General features: G+C 41.0%; 1 protein-coding gene across 3 annotated transcripts in view; it reads right to left on the minus strand.

The window, feature by feature from the left end:
* SLC39A10 (solute carrier family 39 member 10) overlaps positions 1 to 17,404 on the minus strand; it is a 145,682-nt gene that overhangs the window by 115,771 nt on the left and 12,507 nt on the right. The window lies entirely within an intron of this gene.

A 17,404-nucleotide genomic window follows, 5' to 3' on the forward strand; every position in this document is an offset into this window, starting at 1 on the left:
TTTCTTCTCTGGGCATGGGAAGGGTGATGAAAGAGAAAGGTGTGAGTGGGGGAGAAGTAATGGCCAAACAGAAACCAGCGAGGCTAGATCCAACTGTATGTGTCACCTTCGAGGAGGTCATGGTCTGGAGTGATTTTTTTTTTTCTTTTTTTTTTTTCGGAGTAATTCTTTTTTTTTTCAATTTCTTAAAATGTTTTATTTATTTTTGAGAGAAAGAGAGACAGAGCACAAGTGGGGAAATGAGAGAGAGAGAAAGAGACATAAAATCCGAAGCAGGATCCAAGCTGTCAGCACAGAGCCTGTCGCGGGGCTTGAACACAGGAACCGTAAGATCATGGCCTGAGCCAAAGTCAAACGCTCAACTGACTTGAGCCACCAAGCGACCCTGGAGTAATTCTTAATTGAAATCATATCATACATCTACCCCTCTCTTATCACCAACTTCTCAAATATTTCCATTCTCCTTCCCCTAGCTGCAAATCTCATTTAATAATTGCCCTACTCTATAACATCACTATTTCTGTATTGTCTCATTTCTCCATTAGGATTCTGCTTCTTTTTGTACTCTCTGCCTGTAGCACCTAGACTGGTCCTAGGCTTCTGAAGAATGTTTGCTGGATTGAAATAAATTGCTTGGACTTACTCAGGCTCCCCTTTTCTAGCATGTAGTAAAAATTTATCTCAATTGACACCTTTGCTATTAAGGTATAGTGGTGACCAAGAAAAAAAAAACATAAAGAAAAGTAACATGGTGGACTTTTAATTGCAGCATAAAACATTTTAATGCTTTTTTTCTTTCCTGAAAGAGGTCATGATGAACGATTCTTAATGTTTGCTGGTATAAGCCTCAAGATGCAGGCAGAAATGTTTTTGTGATTTTAAATACTTTCTGCCCAGCATGGATAATAATCAAGGGTAATTAATATATGTTAATATATTTTGTGCGACTTTCACAAGTTCACAAAATAAAATGCATCTTAAACTTGAGTTTATCTTCAGCCATATCTGTGCCGTGTACGGGATCAGAAAATATTTGCTCAATCACTGGATTATATGTCTCTGTGTTACCCCACATTTAGATCTGGAAAAGCCACAGATGGACTTGCCTCAATTTTTTTCATCCACAAAACTGGGCTGGGTCAGGGGAGGGAGAGAAAGAGGGGGGGAACCAGTAACTGCTGTGGTCCTCGTATCCTACTCTGTTCTTGCATATGCAAGGTGTGATCTACCAAAGCAGCAGCAGCTGAGGCAAAGAAATGAAAGCACATGTGTGTCCTGTTGGTAGGAGGCTGGAGTGTCAGATCAGTTTCTAAAGGGATATGAGGATTTTTAAAAGACCAAAATAACCCATTTATCGGCGTCTGGTTATAAATAATTACAATTAGATTTTTAACCTCTTGGAGTCAACTTAGGCATCTTTATTTCTTTCCTTTCACCAAGGCCTTGAACACGTGTGTTTAAATGAAGAATTCTGAGTCACAATGTAATTTGCATGTATTGAAATGCCATATATTACCTTAAATGGTTACCATAGTGTTCTACTCAGTGAGTAAATATGTAGCATAGCTATAAAATTGGTCATAATTTTTTTTTTTTTTATCATTTGGGATGAGAAAATTTAATAAACTTTTTTTTTTTTTAAACATCTCTTGATACTAGGTTCAAGGGGCAGTTGCCTATGATTTTTTCTGTGAGTTGCAGATATTCCCTAACTGCCAGGGCTCTGAGACACCAATAATAGAAGTCTCTGAACTGAACGAGGTTCAAAAGCTTGCTATTTTAGGACATCATTAAAACTTTGGGGGAAAGAATCCCACCAGAGACTGAATGTTGCTTGCTGCTGAGCCAAATGACCTGTCCTCACTTTGCCTTGCTGAGAGTGGGAAACAGTCTGTATCTAGCTAGGGATGTGGAAACCATGAGGTAGACAGCTCTCTGCCCACAGTGTGGACAGTAAGCACCAAGGAAGCAAAATGAGATAATGGAATACGAAGACTGTAATTTACTAGGTTAGGACACAGGCAGGATTGGAAATCCTCCACTGTCTAGGAAGACCAAATGTAGATTGGGCCATGAGACCAAGGCCAGGGGAGTTTGTGATAGGGGCTCGCACTGTGCACCTTCTCCTGCCTCTCTGTGTTCAAGATAAAGGCATGTTTAATAATGTTTAAGAGTGGGAAGGAAGGGGCATCTGGCCGGCTCAGTCAGAGCCTTGATCGCAGAGTCATGAGTTCAAGCCCCACGTTGTCATTGGATGTGGAGCCTACCTAAAATAAACACATTTTTAAAAAGTACAAGTGGGAAAAAATAACGTTGAAGAGTTGGATAGTCGGGGTCAGATAGATGAGTTCAACTCCTGACGTTGTCATTTATTATGTTAACTATAGAACTACCTACCATCATCCCCCATGTAGATCTCAGTTTCCTTACATTTGAAATGGAATAATAATTACACGGACTTCGTAGAATGATTGTTGTACAGGTCGGATGACATAATGTGTGTAAACAAAACCCTTAGTACAGTGCCTGGCCTTCTCGGTGAATGTCAGCTAAAAACAAACAATGAAACATCAACTGCCCAGCCTCTCTTATCTGTAAAAAGAGGAGAGTCAAGGAAAGTCCCTGCAGTAAGGGAAATCAAATCAATGGTATCTCCTGATCAAGGGCTGCTGTCCACCCTGTCCACTTGTTATTTTATTTATTCTTTAATGTTTATTTACTTATTTTGAGAGAGTGTGCAGGGGGAGGGGGGGGCAGAGAGAGAGGAGAGAGAGAACCTCAACCAGGATCCACACCTAACATGGGGCTCGATCTCACAAACCATGAGACCACCACCTGAGCCAAAATCAAGAATAGGACACTTAACGGACTGAGCTACCCAGGCGCCCCCTGTCTCCCTGTTATTTGAGATCACCTTCATATCTCTCATCCTTGCCACTGTCGGAAGTTACTAAAGACATTTCTTCATTCAAGTGTTTATTAAGTGCCAACTCTGTGTCTAGTAGCTATGTGATATGGTGTATTGGCCAACACCTCGAAAAGATAGTTGAAAAGATAGGTAATGAACAAGTAAACACACAAATACAATGATTATCACTTGTTGGAAGAAAAGCATGGCACTCCACTCTCAATGGGTTGACAGGGAAAGCCCTCTGTGAGGAAGGGAGACAAAAGATAAGAAACAGCAGAATGGTTTCAGTCCACACCTTATGGCCTTTCTCTGCAGCAACTTGTGACAATTGCCAGCCTTATTTGTCTTTTAACTCCCCTGTCGTTCTAGCTGTCACAACCCAGATGGGATTTCAAAAGACATTCAGGACAGACTACTTCCTGCCAGGTGATCCTAGGGTCATGGTCACAGATGTAGTGGCCGGGCGGCCACATAAACACTTGTGCAGGTTGTACCTATATAAAAACGCTGGGCAAGCGGAGTGTCCTGGCACAGGGCTGCATTTACCTACCTCCGAGGAAGGGGTGCCTTTTCTACTCAACACAACCAGAAGTAGCTAGTGGCCCTATGCAGCCTCAGAATAAAAGCACACTTAGAAGTCAGTGAAAGGTTATTTCAAAAGCAGACTGGCACTAGGGACTCAAGGTGCCATCCAGGAATAACCCAGCTTAATCCCTAAGTATAGGTGACACAGAGGACTCATACGGCTGTAGAGCTGCACCGTGATTTATTACCACTTTTCAGGGGAAGCAGTAGGGCTTTCCAGCTGAGTGAAGCTTTGGGGGCCCTAGAGATGGGGGAACAGCAGCTCAGGCCCCCACTGCCTAAGTCCTCACACAAGCCACTTCTTCCAGTAACTGCTCCCACGGGGCAGTGCTGGTCCCCAAAGTCATGACTAATGGCCACCTTCTCAGGCTCTCAAAACTAAGCAGTTCTTGTTGGATTCAGAATGATTCTCCTTCCTACCAGAGCAGAATCATTCTTCCTGATTTTCTGAAAATAAGCCACAAAGAATCCCTTTGTGGGAGTAATGTAAGAAAAAAATAGTCAAAGGGAAAATGTAGGAAACCATGAGCTAAAGACAAGAATATGTCAAGTTAATGTTTGCATACTCAAAGCTGTACCTAATTAAAATATTTCAGAGGGTAGAGGGAAGTTTTTATAGCGAATTGTGTTAAATTGGTTTCAATAGGTTTAACCCCCCAAAAATCCACATATAATATTCTTTTGGCTAGCTTTCTTACATATTAAAACTTAAAATTATGCAGAGAAATTCTCAGGCTAAGACATGTTTTGGCCTAATTAGCAACACTTGAGACTAGCAAGCAGAACTCTGATTTTAAAGATAGCACTTATACTTGAGGCAAGAACTAACAAAACTGGCCAGACTTGATTTCTATCAAGGTTTCCTTGGAGGCAGTTAAAGAAAAAGAAGAAAAAGAACTGAAATGACAGGAGTAGAGATGGACGTTAATAGTGCACAAATTTTATGTGGACTTAGATGCATTAATTTAGGAAAATATAATGCTCTCATCACTTTTGGAGACTATACAAATCAGAACTCTCGTTAATAGGTTTCACAGTCACAAAACAGTTACAATCCTAATCCAGACATCCTGGTTTTCTGGCATGCAGTTTATCTATAGCAATTTCACAGGGTGTTCTAAAAGTCACAAACTAATGTTGATTTGCCTGAATTTTGAAAAGAAATAAACATGAAATATAACTTTTGGGGGGGGTGGTATGGTGAGGCTATTCTAAAAAGATTTATAATCTTGATTGCAAGTACTGCCATTTTTATTCCTGGGCCACAAACATCGCCGACATCTCTTTTAAAAGATTCATACAAAGAGGCACCTGGGAGGATCAATTAGTTGAGTGTCTGACTCTTGTTTTCAGCTCAGATCATGACCTCCCAAGTTGGGCTCTGTGCTGAGCATCGAGCCTGCTTAACATTCTCTCTCCCCCTCTACCCTTCTTCCTAACTTGTGTGCTCTCTCGCTCTCTCTCTCAAATAAATAATGAAAAAATAAATAAGTGAAAGATTCATGCAAAGAAACAAAACTTTTGTGAAGACAAAGTACATTAAAAAATTGTAATTATTGGGGCACATGGATGACTCAGTTGGTTGAGCGTCCAACTCTTGATTTCAGCTCAGGTCATGATCCCAGGGTTGTGGGACCCAGCCCCACTGATGATTCTCTCTCTTTCCCTCTGCCCCTTTCTCCTGCTCATTCTCTCTCTCTTTCTCTAAAAAAATAATAATCAATAAATAAAAATTGTAATCACTAAAGAATGTACTTCCGTTAGAAAAACTTCAGTGCCATGATCTCCCTTACCTCTGGCCCCCTCCCTTACCCATCCTCAGCTGTCCACCATGAAATCAAATGTGTGCTGAACTCTCCTTACATGTATTTAAGTTCTTTTCTGCTGGGTATTTTCTTCCAGAACATTAATGAAAGGCGGTTTGCATGTACAAAGAAATGATCAGCAATCTCTTGAAGTTTAAGTAACCAGGAAAACTGTACACAGCAAACCTTGCAGTGATAGATCTAGAATTGACGCAAAAGGGAGGCCGTGCAATCTGAATGGACTTTCAACTTACTGCTCAGATGTGACTGTCCGGTTGCTAGAGAAATAGATACACTGATTAGATTTGAGATTATTTTTCAGCCAGGCCACTGTTTAGAATTCCAAGGGGGGGGGGGATAAAAATAATAATCATAGTCATGCTATAGATCATGTATTCATTCATTCATTCATTCATTCATTCATTCATACAACAAGTATTTATAGAGAACTGACAGTTCAAGTACTTGGGATACAGTAATAAACAGAAACTGTCAGTCCATCAGCCAATTTGACTTAATTACCATATACAGAGCACTCCATCCAGAAATAACAGAATCCACATTTTTTTCCCACTATGCATGGAACATTCAAGATACATCAGATTAGGTTTAAAATAAATCTCAATAAATTTAATGATACTGAAAATTTAAAAAAACTGTCTATGACCAAAATCAGTCATCTTCTAGATACTTTGAAAATTCTCAAATAGTTGGATTAAGCAACATACTTCCAAATAACCCAGGGTAAAAAAAAAGGAAAATATTTTGAAGTCAATAAAAATTAAAACACAACAGGGCAGCTGGGTGGCTCAGTCGGTTAAGTATCCGACTCTTGACTTCCACTCAGGTCAGGATCTCATGGTTCATGGGATCAAGCCCCAAGTTGGGCTCTGTGCCAATAGCTGGGGACCTGCTTCGATTGTCTCTCTCCCTCTCTCTGCCCCTCCCCTGCTCATGCTCTCTCTCTCAAAAAAATAAATACATAAATAAGCATTTAAAAAAAAAAAACACGCAACACAGCAAAATGTATGTAATACAACTAAAGTAGAGTTTGATGAGAAATTTATGATACTAAATACTTATATTAGAAGAGAAGAAAGATCTAAAATGAAAGAGGGGTTGCTCAATCAGTAAGGAATGTGACTTTTGATCTGGGAGTTGTGAGAGCCCCACATCAGGTGTGAAGATGACTCTAAAAAAATAAATAAATAAAATGAATGATGTAAGAGTTTCATATTAAGCAACCATATTAAGAATTAAGGATCGGGGCGCCTGGATGGCTCAGTCAGTTAAGCGTCCGACTTCGGCTCAGGTCACGATCTCGCGGTCCGTGAGTTCGAGCCCCGTGTCGGGCTCTGGGCTGATGGCTCGGAGCCTGGAGCCTGCTTCTGATTCTGTGTCTCCCTCTCTCTCTGTCCCTCCCCCATTCATGCTCTGTCTCTCTCTGTCTCAAAAATAAATAAACGTTAAAAAAAAAAATTTAAGAATTAAGGATCAAAAAAAAAGGGTCAATGCCTACATTCTTAATAAGAAAGAAAGAAAGAAAGAAAGAAAAGAAAAGAAAACAGAATTAAGAATAAGATCATAAAAGTGTTCAAATAAAAGAAAAAAGAACAAATCAAACCAAAGTAAAACAGGAAAAGGAAAAAAGATAAAGAGTAGAAGTGAGTGAATCAGAAAATGGACAACAGAAAAAGAAAAATGAATGAAACCAAAAATCTTTTTAGATGAAGTAAACAACATTACTCATTAGGTTAATATAAATTAAAATCACATAAATCACCACTATATGATGACTAAAACTTAAAATAGTGATAATTTGGTATCAAGTTTTGGTGATTCTGTGAAACAAGTGAGCCCCTTATACACTGCTAGTGGGAATGCAACATGATAGAGTCACTTTGGAAAACTGTTTACAGTTCCTTAAAAAAATTAAACATACATTTGCCACATGATCCAGCACTCCCTCTCTTTGGTATCTACCGAAAGAAAACAAAAACATATTCACACAAAGACTTGTGCATAGACGATGTTCATAGAAGCTTGTTTGTAATAGGCAAAAAAATGAAAACAACCCAAATGTCCATCAACTGATCCACTGATAGATGGTAGACTTGTACAGTGGAAAAGTATTTCACAACAAAAGAATAAACTACGGATATGTGTAATAATGAAAAAGAAAAAGTCACTGGCCATGGAAAATCTCAAAAGCATTTTGCTGAGTGAAAGAAGCCAAAGACAAAAGAATACACACAAAATGATCCATTTATATGAAATTCTAAAAAGTCAGACTCTAGCGACAGAAAGATGAGTGGGCCTTTCAGGGACTAAGGGAGGGGGGAGCAGAGGATTAACAGCAGAGGGGCAGGAAGGAAGTCCTTGGGCGGGGGGTGATGAAAGTATTCTGTATGTTGATTTTGGTAGTGGTTACGGACCATTATACATTTGTTAAAACCCTTCCAAATGTACACTTAAAATTATTAAGTTTTATTGTATGTAGATTATGCTTCAATACAGCTGAAAAAAATAGAAGCTATATAAATGACATGAAAAATCCAGTGTAATCAAAGGTAGATTTTTAAAAAACATGTTGCTAAGTCAGTTTCTGACATGCTAAGGAAATCCATCAACTCCTATCACTTCTTTTGAAAAAGAATGTGTGAAAGCACCAGCATTTTCACATTTAAAATTGAAGTTACAGGGGCGCCTGGGTGGCTCAGTCGGTTAAGCGGCCGACTTCGGCTCGGGTCATGATCTCGCGGTCCGTGAGTTCAAGCCCCGCGTCGGGCTCTGTGCTGACAGCTCAGAGCCTGGAGCCTGTTTCAGATTCTGTGTCTCCCTCTCTCTGACCCTCCCCCGTTCATGCTCTCTCTCTGTCTCAAAAATAAATAAACGTTAAAAAAAAATAAAAAAAAAATTGAAGTTACATAATTACTAAAGAAAATAAGACGGGAAAAGCAAACAAAAAAATCAAACGTGAAAATGAAAAAAATGATTTCGGTATGAAGCATTTAATTTTCTTTTAGGGTTTATTTATTTTTGAGAAAGATAGCGTAAGCAGGAGAGAGGCAGAGAGAGAGGGACAGAGGATCCAAAGCAGGCTCTGTGCTGACAGCACAGAGAATGATGTGGGGCTTGAACTCACCAACCGTGAGATCATGACCTGAGCAGAAGTTGGATGCTCAACAGACTGAGGCACCCAGTGCCCCTCGGTATAAAGCATTTAAGACATTAAGAAAAAGCAAGCCAAGAGAAAGAGTATTGTTCAAAAGTCATGATGGAAGAACTGTTTATAGCAAGAAAGGAAAAGCTTTATCTTTTTATCAGGAGGCAGAATAAAGAGAAAAGTCCAACCAGATGGACAGGGCTCTGCAGACAGCCTTCGCATTGAGTTTGTGGCTGCCGAATAGCATAGGCCACCTCCAGAATGTATATGCATGCATTATCTAGGGATCTGGTGTTAATTAAATCTCAGTTTTTGCAATCAGCCTTGTATTCAGAGTAGACTTGTTTCTGGAGAACACACAGCCAGCCACCAAATTGATATTCAAGGGACCATTTTTTTTCCTACCTCAGTACTAGAACTGTGTTCCTTGGCGTTCCCCTTTGCAGTTAAACCTACAAGCTCTGGGGAATGAAGATTCCCTGGAGATTCATAGCAATTATCCTAACTTGCCTAGCACCACATTACTGCTGACATGCCCCAGCTGACCTACCTCTGCTACTCACGTCTGATGAAGCCACAAGCTGTCCTAAGAGAGAAGATATCTAAAAGACAGTATACTGTTGACTTAGGAAATTTCATTTTCTCCTTAAGTGTAGGTATTCTTTTAACCTAGATGCATTGTACCAGAACTTTTCCCTCTATTTCTTAAACTGGTTAAAAGGAGGTACTGTGTATCAAATGATATTTCCTCAAACAGAATGATTTTGATGGATGCTTATTCCTGAAATACTGCTGTCCTGAATACTTGAGGGCAAGACTCTGAGAAGGTCTGACCTTGGAAGAGAGCCATTTGTGTCCAGTGAAAAACAAGCACGTTCTTGAAAATACTGCCAAGCATGCACAGAAATAAGTAATTCTAGTGCAACAAAATACCAGCTGTTCCTGAGGTTTCTGAGAACCTTTGGCAGCTTGACGTACAGAGGGGAGATGATCCCTTACCTGTACCTGAGTCCAAAGGGACTGAACAGAACAGCTCACTGAACTGATGGGCAACAGGTTAGAAAAGGGTGAGGTGTGCCAGAAGTGGAGTCAAATGTGAGGCTGTGAGAGACCGTTAACATTCAACTTCCAGGAGCCTCTTCTGCCAGAAGTACCATGAGAGTCAGATCCACTGTTACCCAGATTGCTGCCCAGAGAATGCTTTCCAGAAGCTGAAGCGCCAACACACCCAATATTTTGGCTCTGTCACTGAAGATGTGTTCTCAGGCCATAGCTCTTGTTCAACTGAGGTGTTGTGACTAGTTGTGTGAGATGTGTCTCAACCAACTTGCTGTTCGCAAGTCCTAATTGGCATAAATGTCCTGAAGTTTACTTAAAATATTCACGAGAGTGGATTCATAGCTTTCTTGGATTTACTGGCATTCCATTCCACAAGCTGGAGTGTGATTGCATTGTAGTCAGTGGATCCTGGAATTATGTACAACCTTGGGCACAACCCATGTACATCAGCAGAAAGATGGAGAAGGACTCCGATAAGGCAACGGTACAATTGTTAATCCAATTTTTCTCTTTTTTAAAAAAGATTTGCTAGGACCCAAGAAAAAGTACTACAGTCTCAGACTTAAATAGGGAGACAAGAAACTTGGCTAAATTAAAAGCATAACTAGACTTTTAATTAAAAAAACAACAACAATAACACCTTTCCTCTTTTTAAAGCAAGCCCAGAACACTATTCTTTTTTTTTTTTTTTAAGTTTATTTATTCATTTTGAGAGAGAGTAAGAGAGAATCTACATGGGAGGGCAGAGAGAGGGAGAGACAGAGAATGCTGAGCTGAAATCAAGTCAGATGCTTAACTGATTGAGCTACCCAGGCACCCCCAGAAAACTATTCTTATGGCTTCTTCAATTAATTCAAGATGAATGAAGTTTCAAAGACACATATCTAAATGCTTCCTTCCTTTTGCCATTTTCCCCAGCGCGTTAAACCACAGACAGTTTGACAAATAAGGTCAGAATTTGAACTAGCACACATTGATCATTAATTTCTCTGAAAGAAAATTGCTGATCAGGTGGGGGTGTCCAGTTTCCAGGGGGTTGAAACTAGGACATTTTGATTTCTGTTATGTAAAAGGAAACCTAACAGCAAATATCATTGAAAAGTTTTCCATTTTCTTTGGAAGAGATTACTTGGAAGTATTACCATATCCCTTGTTTTTCTTTGTGTATCTTGTCTTTTTGTTAGTCTTAACATCGAGTTATCTGGCCTCCACATTTTTAGGCACCTACTGCAGAACAATGAACTCTCATTAGAACACTGTCATTAGTGGAGTATTAATATAATTTGATTGAGGTTTTACATTTAGATAACCCAGGCTGCAATAATCGTGAGGATCATGACTTAGAGTAGAGACTGGCTACAATTTTCCATAAAGGGTCAAGAAGTAACTATTTTAGGTCATATGGTCTCTGTGGCACCTAGTTGACGCTACTTTTACAGCATGAAAGCAGCCCCAGACAATGCATAAACAAATGTGTGGCTGTGTTCCAATAAAACTTCATTTGCGGCTGAAATTGAATTTCATGTAATTTTCATGCCATGGATATTCTTCTTTTGATTTTCTTTCAACCATTGAGAAATGTAAAAATCATTCTTTGCTTGCAGGTGGTAGAAAAACAGGTGGTGGATATTGGCATATAGAGAGTGGATTGTTGACCTCTGACTTGGAATCACACTAGCCCACATAACACCTTATAATTGCTGTAAAAAAGACAAGGCACAATGCCCCAAAACAGGTGTAAATAATTAAATAGTAATTTGGGGTAACTTGCACATTGCACTGTTTGGATTCATCCTCAGAAATCCCTAAGAGACTGACTGTTGGAATCACGGCTTCTCAGTTTTCCAAAAAGTACTAATACTAAAAATCATGCAGGATCGAGGACTTTGGCATAGGTGAGACAAAGCTGTCCTGCCCCAAACGGGATAGGTCTTTCTCATTCTATTTTGTCTGAAATGTTGTTTTGAATTTGGCAGTCTATTCTATAGCCTCTTTTCCCCAAAATTTTCTCATAAAGCTAAAGCTTCGGGAAGGAGTGCCTGTTGGTACAGAGCCCTGTTCCTCAAGGATATAGTTCTGCAATCTAAGAAGCCAGAGAGATAGGCTTAGGGACTACCACAGTCAAATGAAAACTTAGATAAAAATTTAGTTGCAGAATTCCATATAGTTAAGCTTCTACCAGAAGTAATTGTTCTGAAAGTAACTGCTACAATGAAACCTTATGTCATTTATGCTTTTCTGTAAGAAGGGGAAACCCTGTATAAGGTTATTAATACAGAAAAGGAATGGTTTCAGAATGAAAATATAGGAAAACAGCAGGATCAAATGCATCGAAATAGAGTCTTTCGTATTTAATACCAAGATAACAGAGAAGCTAATAGCAGAGAGAAATTTCTCTTAAAGCTTCAATTCTTAGACCAATGTGCATATTTAAATTACCAAATGGCTCCAGTTGTTTTTTACTTCAGATTCTTTCTTTTAGTTGTACTATCTAGTATGAGTCTTTGTTTCTCTGGGTCTCTCCTCTCACCCAGCCCCCCTGATTTAGCAAGATTTACCAATTGACGTATTTCTGTTGTTTTCTCCCTAAACACCTACTCTCTCAAAGGCCCAAACCCAAATCTTAAATCAGTGCTGTCCACTTCCAAAAGATTCTTCTGTAACTCTTAATGCAAGCACGTGATATCCTCTTTTAAGAATGTAAACCAAAATTATACCCTGAAGCTACAATAGTCTGTACCCTGGTGAGTTACCATGACAACCCTCAGATTAGCTTCAGGAAAACAGTAGTTTCCTCCTCTTTCCATCACTGCGTTACACAGTCCCATTTTGCTCTTTGGGTCCTATCAGGGGGGAGATCAGTGCGAATTCTTCTGCTTGAATTTGCTTCTTTGAAAAGATGAGATTGGAAAAAGAGGCTACCCTCTCCTTGAAATGTTTGCAGTCAAGGCAAGAAACCTTGCCAAAATTCTGGAGTCAGATTTTGCTTTGCAACCTAATTTTTTTTTTTTTTGTACCTTTTCTTTTTAACATCATGGGTATGGTAACAAATCTAAAGTCCTGTTTTATAATAGTGGGTGCCCCACCTTCACAGCTTTACAAATGCAGCCAATGACTCACTTTGGGAGGTTGCTGTCTTATCTTGAAAAGAGTTTGGAATCTAGGTACAGTGGCTCCTGCTTTTGTTTTAGTTGTAAACACACTAGATTTCCAGTCAAAAGGAAAACAATGCCCTCTTCCCTCCCCCTCTCCCCCATGGTCCAGATCTTCAGTTAGAAATGTCATCTAGAAATGTTCTTCTAGACTTGTCTGGTAACTAAGCTGTTGGGGCATTGGGCCAAAAAGATGTTAAGCCAGAAGTAGTTCTTCTCTGGGGCGGGGTTCAACCTTAATTTATTATTATTATTATTACTATTACTATTATAAGAAAAAAGAAATGAACTGCCCATGTGGCTCTTTTGGAAGGCTTTTAGAATCACATACGAAATACTATAAAGTCTGGGCTGCCTTCAGATATTTCATTTTAGAGCTCTGCAGAAGTGTTTAAAATTTAGGGATTTGAACAGTGCAAAATACAGCTTGGTCCGCTGAAAATTGTTGTCACCTGCTGACAAGTGTCTTGAACATTTCTGTTCATTGGTGTCCAGGGCCTGAATCTGTGTTTCAGCTATTACACACCTGCCCTTGAGTCCTGGAAACTTCAATCGCTTGAGTTTCACAGGCAACCATGGGCTATTTACTTATAGCAGGTAATGATTCTCCACCTGAAATACCCTTATGAGAAAATCTATTACGCACATAGCTTTATTTATGGATACTACTTCCTAAACTTTGAACACTTCGTTGTTGGCCATTGAGAACTGAAAATACAGTAAAACCTTGGACCACGAGGAACTTGTTCTGCTGTTGGAGAAATGAATAAAATACTGAGCCAAAGATAGCCAACAGGACTAAAACAAGCTGTGGTCTCTAGCTTAGAGACCCCTCTTCTGGGTTCTTCTTGCCCTGTTTGCCGTGTGTGCAAAAACCCCCACAGATATGGAGGCTGACAACTATAAATTACCCTCCCCACTTGCATTCGGCGCTCGATCCTTGGAGAAACAGTCTCCTCTGAGACCGCCGATGTTAAATAAATCTCTGATCCACCAAGATCTCCAAGTGCCGCTTGGTTTTTCCACCAGCATTCCAGCCTGGTTCCGTAACATATTTGGTTACCGACCAACCAGGAAACCCAACCACGCTGTTGCCACCGGTTTGGGAGAACGGCGAGGTGGTGACAGAATGAGGAATCTCAAGGGAGAAGGAGCGCCCTGCCTGAATTTCAGCAGTCTCCCACTCGGTTACCTGAGGCCATCCCCCAGTCTGCCATTCCCACTGGACTCGAGGAGACTTGGCAGGTGAGGACCTGGACCCAACGTCGGAACCGGTAAGGCTGGGGCCTGATCTAGCCAGGTGCACTCACAAGAGTGGAAGGGGCACCTGATCACTCCCTGAGACTTCAGAAGTCTCACAGGTAAGAATTCTGTGGGAGGGAATGTAATAACCTCTGGTGTGTATGTGAGTGTGAACGTGTGACTCCGTCTAGCTTGCCTGACGAGTTTGATTCTGTGGCTCCACAGGGGGGCACGCTTAAGGTCCCTGAAAGCCCATGGAGTTTGAGTGGGACTGTCTGAGATTCCGTGGTGAATGGCACAAAGTCTATGGCTGCATCGGGAGAGTTTCCGATCTTTAGGTCACAAAGCTGAGACCGCTAGGGCTAAGTGTCACTTAAGTTCCTTTGGGACATGGCCAGACGGGCATCTGACTGGTCTCCTCATCAGAGGGGGCACCCCTATCCCTCTGTATGTCTTTGCAACTCTGACTCACGGGAACATTACGGGGTCAGGACAGAGTAAAGAAGGGGTTTTGGGGAGACTATGAGAGTGACATTCATAGACTCAGATATGACCAGACAGCTTTAAGGAACTAAGGTTGGCTTTATAAAACATGGAGCCATAAAGCCCCTTGGAAATGGTGGCCTGGTACCTCGCTTACAGAGTTCCCAGCAGTCTCACCAGGTGAGTAAAGCAGGTCACTTCCTGGCAGGTGCAGGAACCTCAGGATATTTTGGGGACCTCATAAAGAGGAATTCACCCAATTCTACAGGTATTGTAGGCCTGTTTGATGGCAAGTATTTGGCTTGGCTTCTGGCCTGAAAAAGGCTACTAAAAGTTCAACTGGGAGATTCCTTATAAAAGTTCCAGCAAAGCAAACTTTAAAAGATCTTCATGATCAGTCGCTATTCTTGAGGAGCTTATGTAAATTATTAGGCCAGGTTTGTTAAGACTGACTTGTTCTACAAACGCATTGGTCTCAATTTGGCTATCTCTGGAAAGAGGGGTTTTTAGAGAGAAAAACTATGTTTCAGCAAGGCACCGTTATGGATGTGAAATTCTATTGATTGTCTTTAAATGTTTGTTGTTTGCCTAAACTAGACAGCTTGAGGTAAACGTCAGAAAAATTGTCATAGTGTTTCATGTATAGACAATCTTCTGTGCTTGTTATTCTGTGGGGATAATAATAAGACCCCATAGGCATATGATTATTTAAACAACTGGAAAACAGGATGGATCTCTAAATATGCAACCCATATGTTCCCTAAACCTGGTCTGACAGTTACCAGAAACCCGCCCCTTTCGAAGACTTGGAGGTGGACTTTACAGATATACAACCAAATAGAAGATTCAGTTTCAGGTATCACCCCATGGGTCCATCACTCCAGAGTTAAGAAAGCCAACTCAGAGGAACCCACAACCTGGCAAAGCGATCCAGATCCAATCAACCCGCTTAAACTGACCCTCAAAAGGACACTGGCCCCTGAGATCTCCAGCCCTGCTCCAGCCACACCCCGGAAGCTGGCTGGTCTGCGCACGACAGAAGCTTGAGGAATCAACTTGCGGACCAGGACCAGGGGTTCGGATGCAACTCTGCCAGCCCTTGTCATTGCCCTGATCTTGCTTCTTGCTGTTGGGCTAATGGAGATTGTACCAATGAACTGGACATGGAACGGATGGCAGACTCCCTGGGAACCCTACAAAGCCAAATAAACTCCCTGGCAGCAGTGTCCCTCCAAAATAGGCGAACCCTCGACCTCCTCACTTCAGAAAAAGGAGGGACTTGTATCTTTCTGGGGGAGAAATGTTGCTATTTCATAAACCAGTCAAAAATAGTTACAACTAAGGTTAAAAGACTCAAGGATAGAATTCAAGGTAGACAACAGAAAAGTATCAATCAATGGAAAGGATGGGATCTCACAGATTGGGCATCCTGGCTTCCTGCCCTGGCGGGGCCCCTCCTCTCCATAATTTTACTTGTATCCATCGGCCCCTGTATATTGAATGCCATGGTATGTTTTATTGAAAATGCTGTTGCTCGCCAAACTACTGCACTCAGCCTTCAAGAATACCAACGTGTAAAACTGAAAGGTGATACCTACTAAAAGTTTTTTTAAAAGACATCAAAGGGGAGAATGTTGGAGAAATGAATAAAATACTGTGCCAAAGATGGCCAATGGGACTAAAACAAGCTCTGGTCTCTAGCTTAGAGACCCCTCTTCTGGGTTCTTCTTGCCCTGTTTGCCAAGCACATGAAAACTCCCACAGATATGGAGGCTGACAACTATAAATAACCCTCCCCACTTGCATCCGGCGCTCAGATCTTTGGAGAAATGGTCTCCTCTGAGCCCGCTGGGGTTAAATAAACCTCTGATCCACCAAGATCTCTGAATGCCGCTTGGTTTTTCTGCCAGCGTTCCGGCCTGGTTCCGTAACACTGTGAGAGTTCCACAGGACGAGCAAACATTTCTAATAAATTTTAACGTGATAAACGAGTGATGTCTTGCAATATGAGTAATATGCGATGCTGAATGTCACATGATCACAACTGAGCTGATGGTTCTTGAAATTCACTTAAACATGCAAGTGCTTTGAATTACAAGCATGATTCCAGAACAAATTATGCTCACAAAGCAAGGTTTTACTGTATGTGGTAATTAAAAAAAGAGGGGGGGCACCTGGGTGGCTTAAGTGAGCGTGTGACTCTTGAATTCCGTTCAGGTCATGATCTCTGAGTTGTGGGATTGAGCCCCACGTTAAGCTCCATGCTGGACCTGGAAACTCTTGTGATCTCAGCACAACTCAGGCTGTGATCTCACATTTTATGGGATTGAGCCCCGCTTTGGGCTATGTGCTGAGTGTGGAGCTTGCTTGGGATTCTCTCTCTTCCTCTCTCTCTGCCTCTCCCCCACTTACGTTTCTCTCTGTCTCTCTCAAAACAAATAAACTTAAAAAAAGTTAAAAATAAAAATAAAAGAACTATAAATAAATACATAAAGAAATAATAAAAAAGAGGGAAATGGGGGTTGCCAATAGAAAACTGATTTAAGGAGGATGGCATATTAGCAAAAAGACAGGAAACTTAAAAAGTAGAAGAAATTACAGGCCCCTGAGGTCCATTTGGATGGTGCCCTGTGTAAAAAAGGCAGTTGAGATTTGAGTGAAATCTAATGGCCTGAACTTCAGGGTGAAGTTATCAGCAAAAGAGTTTAAGACTAGATCAACATTTAGAGAAAATTAAGATATATCTACTAGGGGGAGCACCTGGGTGGCTCAGTCGGCTCAGGTCATGATGTCACAGTTCGTGGGGTCGAGCCCCATGTCAGGCTCTGTGCTAATAGCTCAGAGGTTTGGATTCTGTGTCTCCCTCTCTCTCTGCCCCTCCCCGCTCACACTCTCACACTATCTCTCTCTCAAAAGTAAAAAAAAAAAAAAAAAAAAAAAAAAAAAGATATATTGGGGTGCCTCAGTGGCTCAGTCAGTTGAGCGTCCGACTTCAGCTCGG

The sequence above is a fragment of the Panthera pardus genome, unplaced genomic scaffold, assembly GCF_024362965.1.
Source record: "Panthera pardus isolate Hobbes unplaced genomic scaffold, ASM2436296v1 HiC_scaffold_10, whole genome shotgun sequence".
Classification (NCBI taxonomy): Eukaryota; Metazoa; Chordata; class Mammalia; order Carnivora; family Felidae; genus Panthera; species Panthera pardus.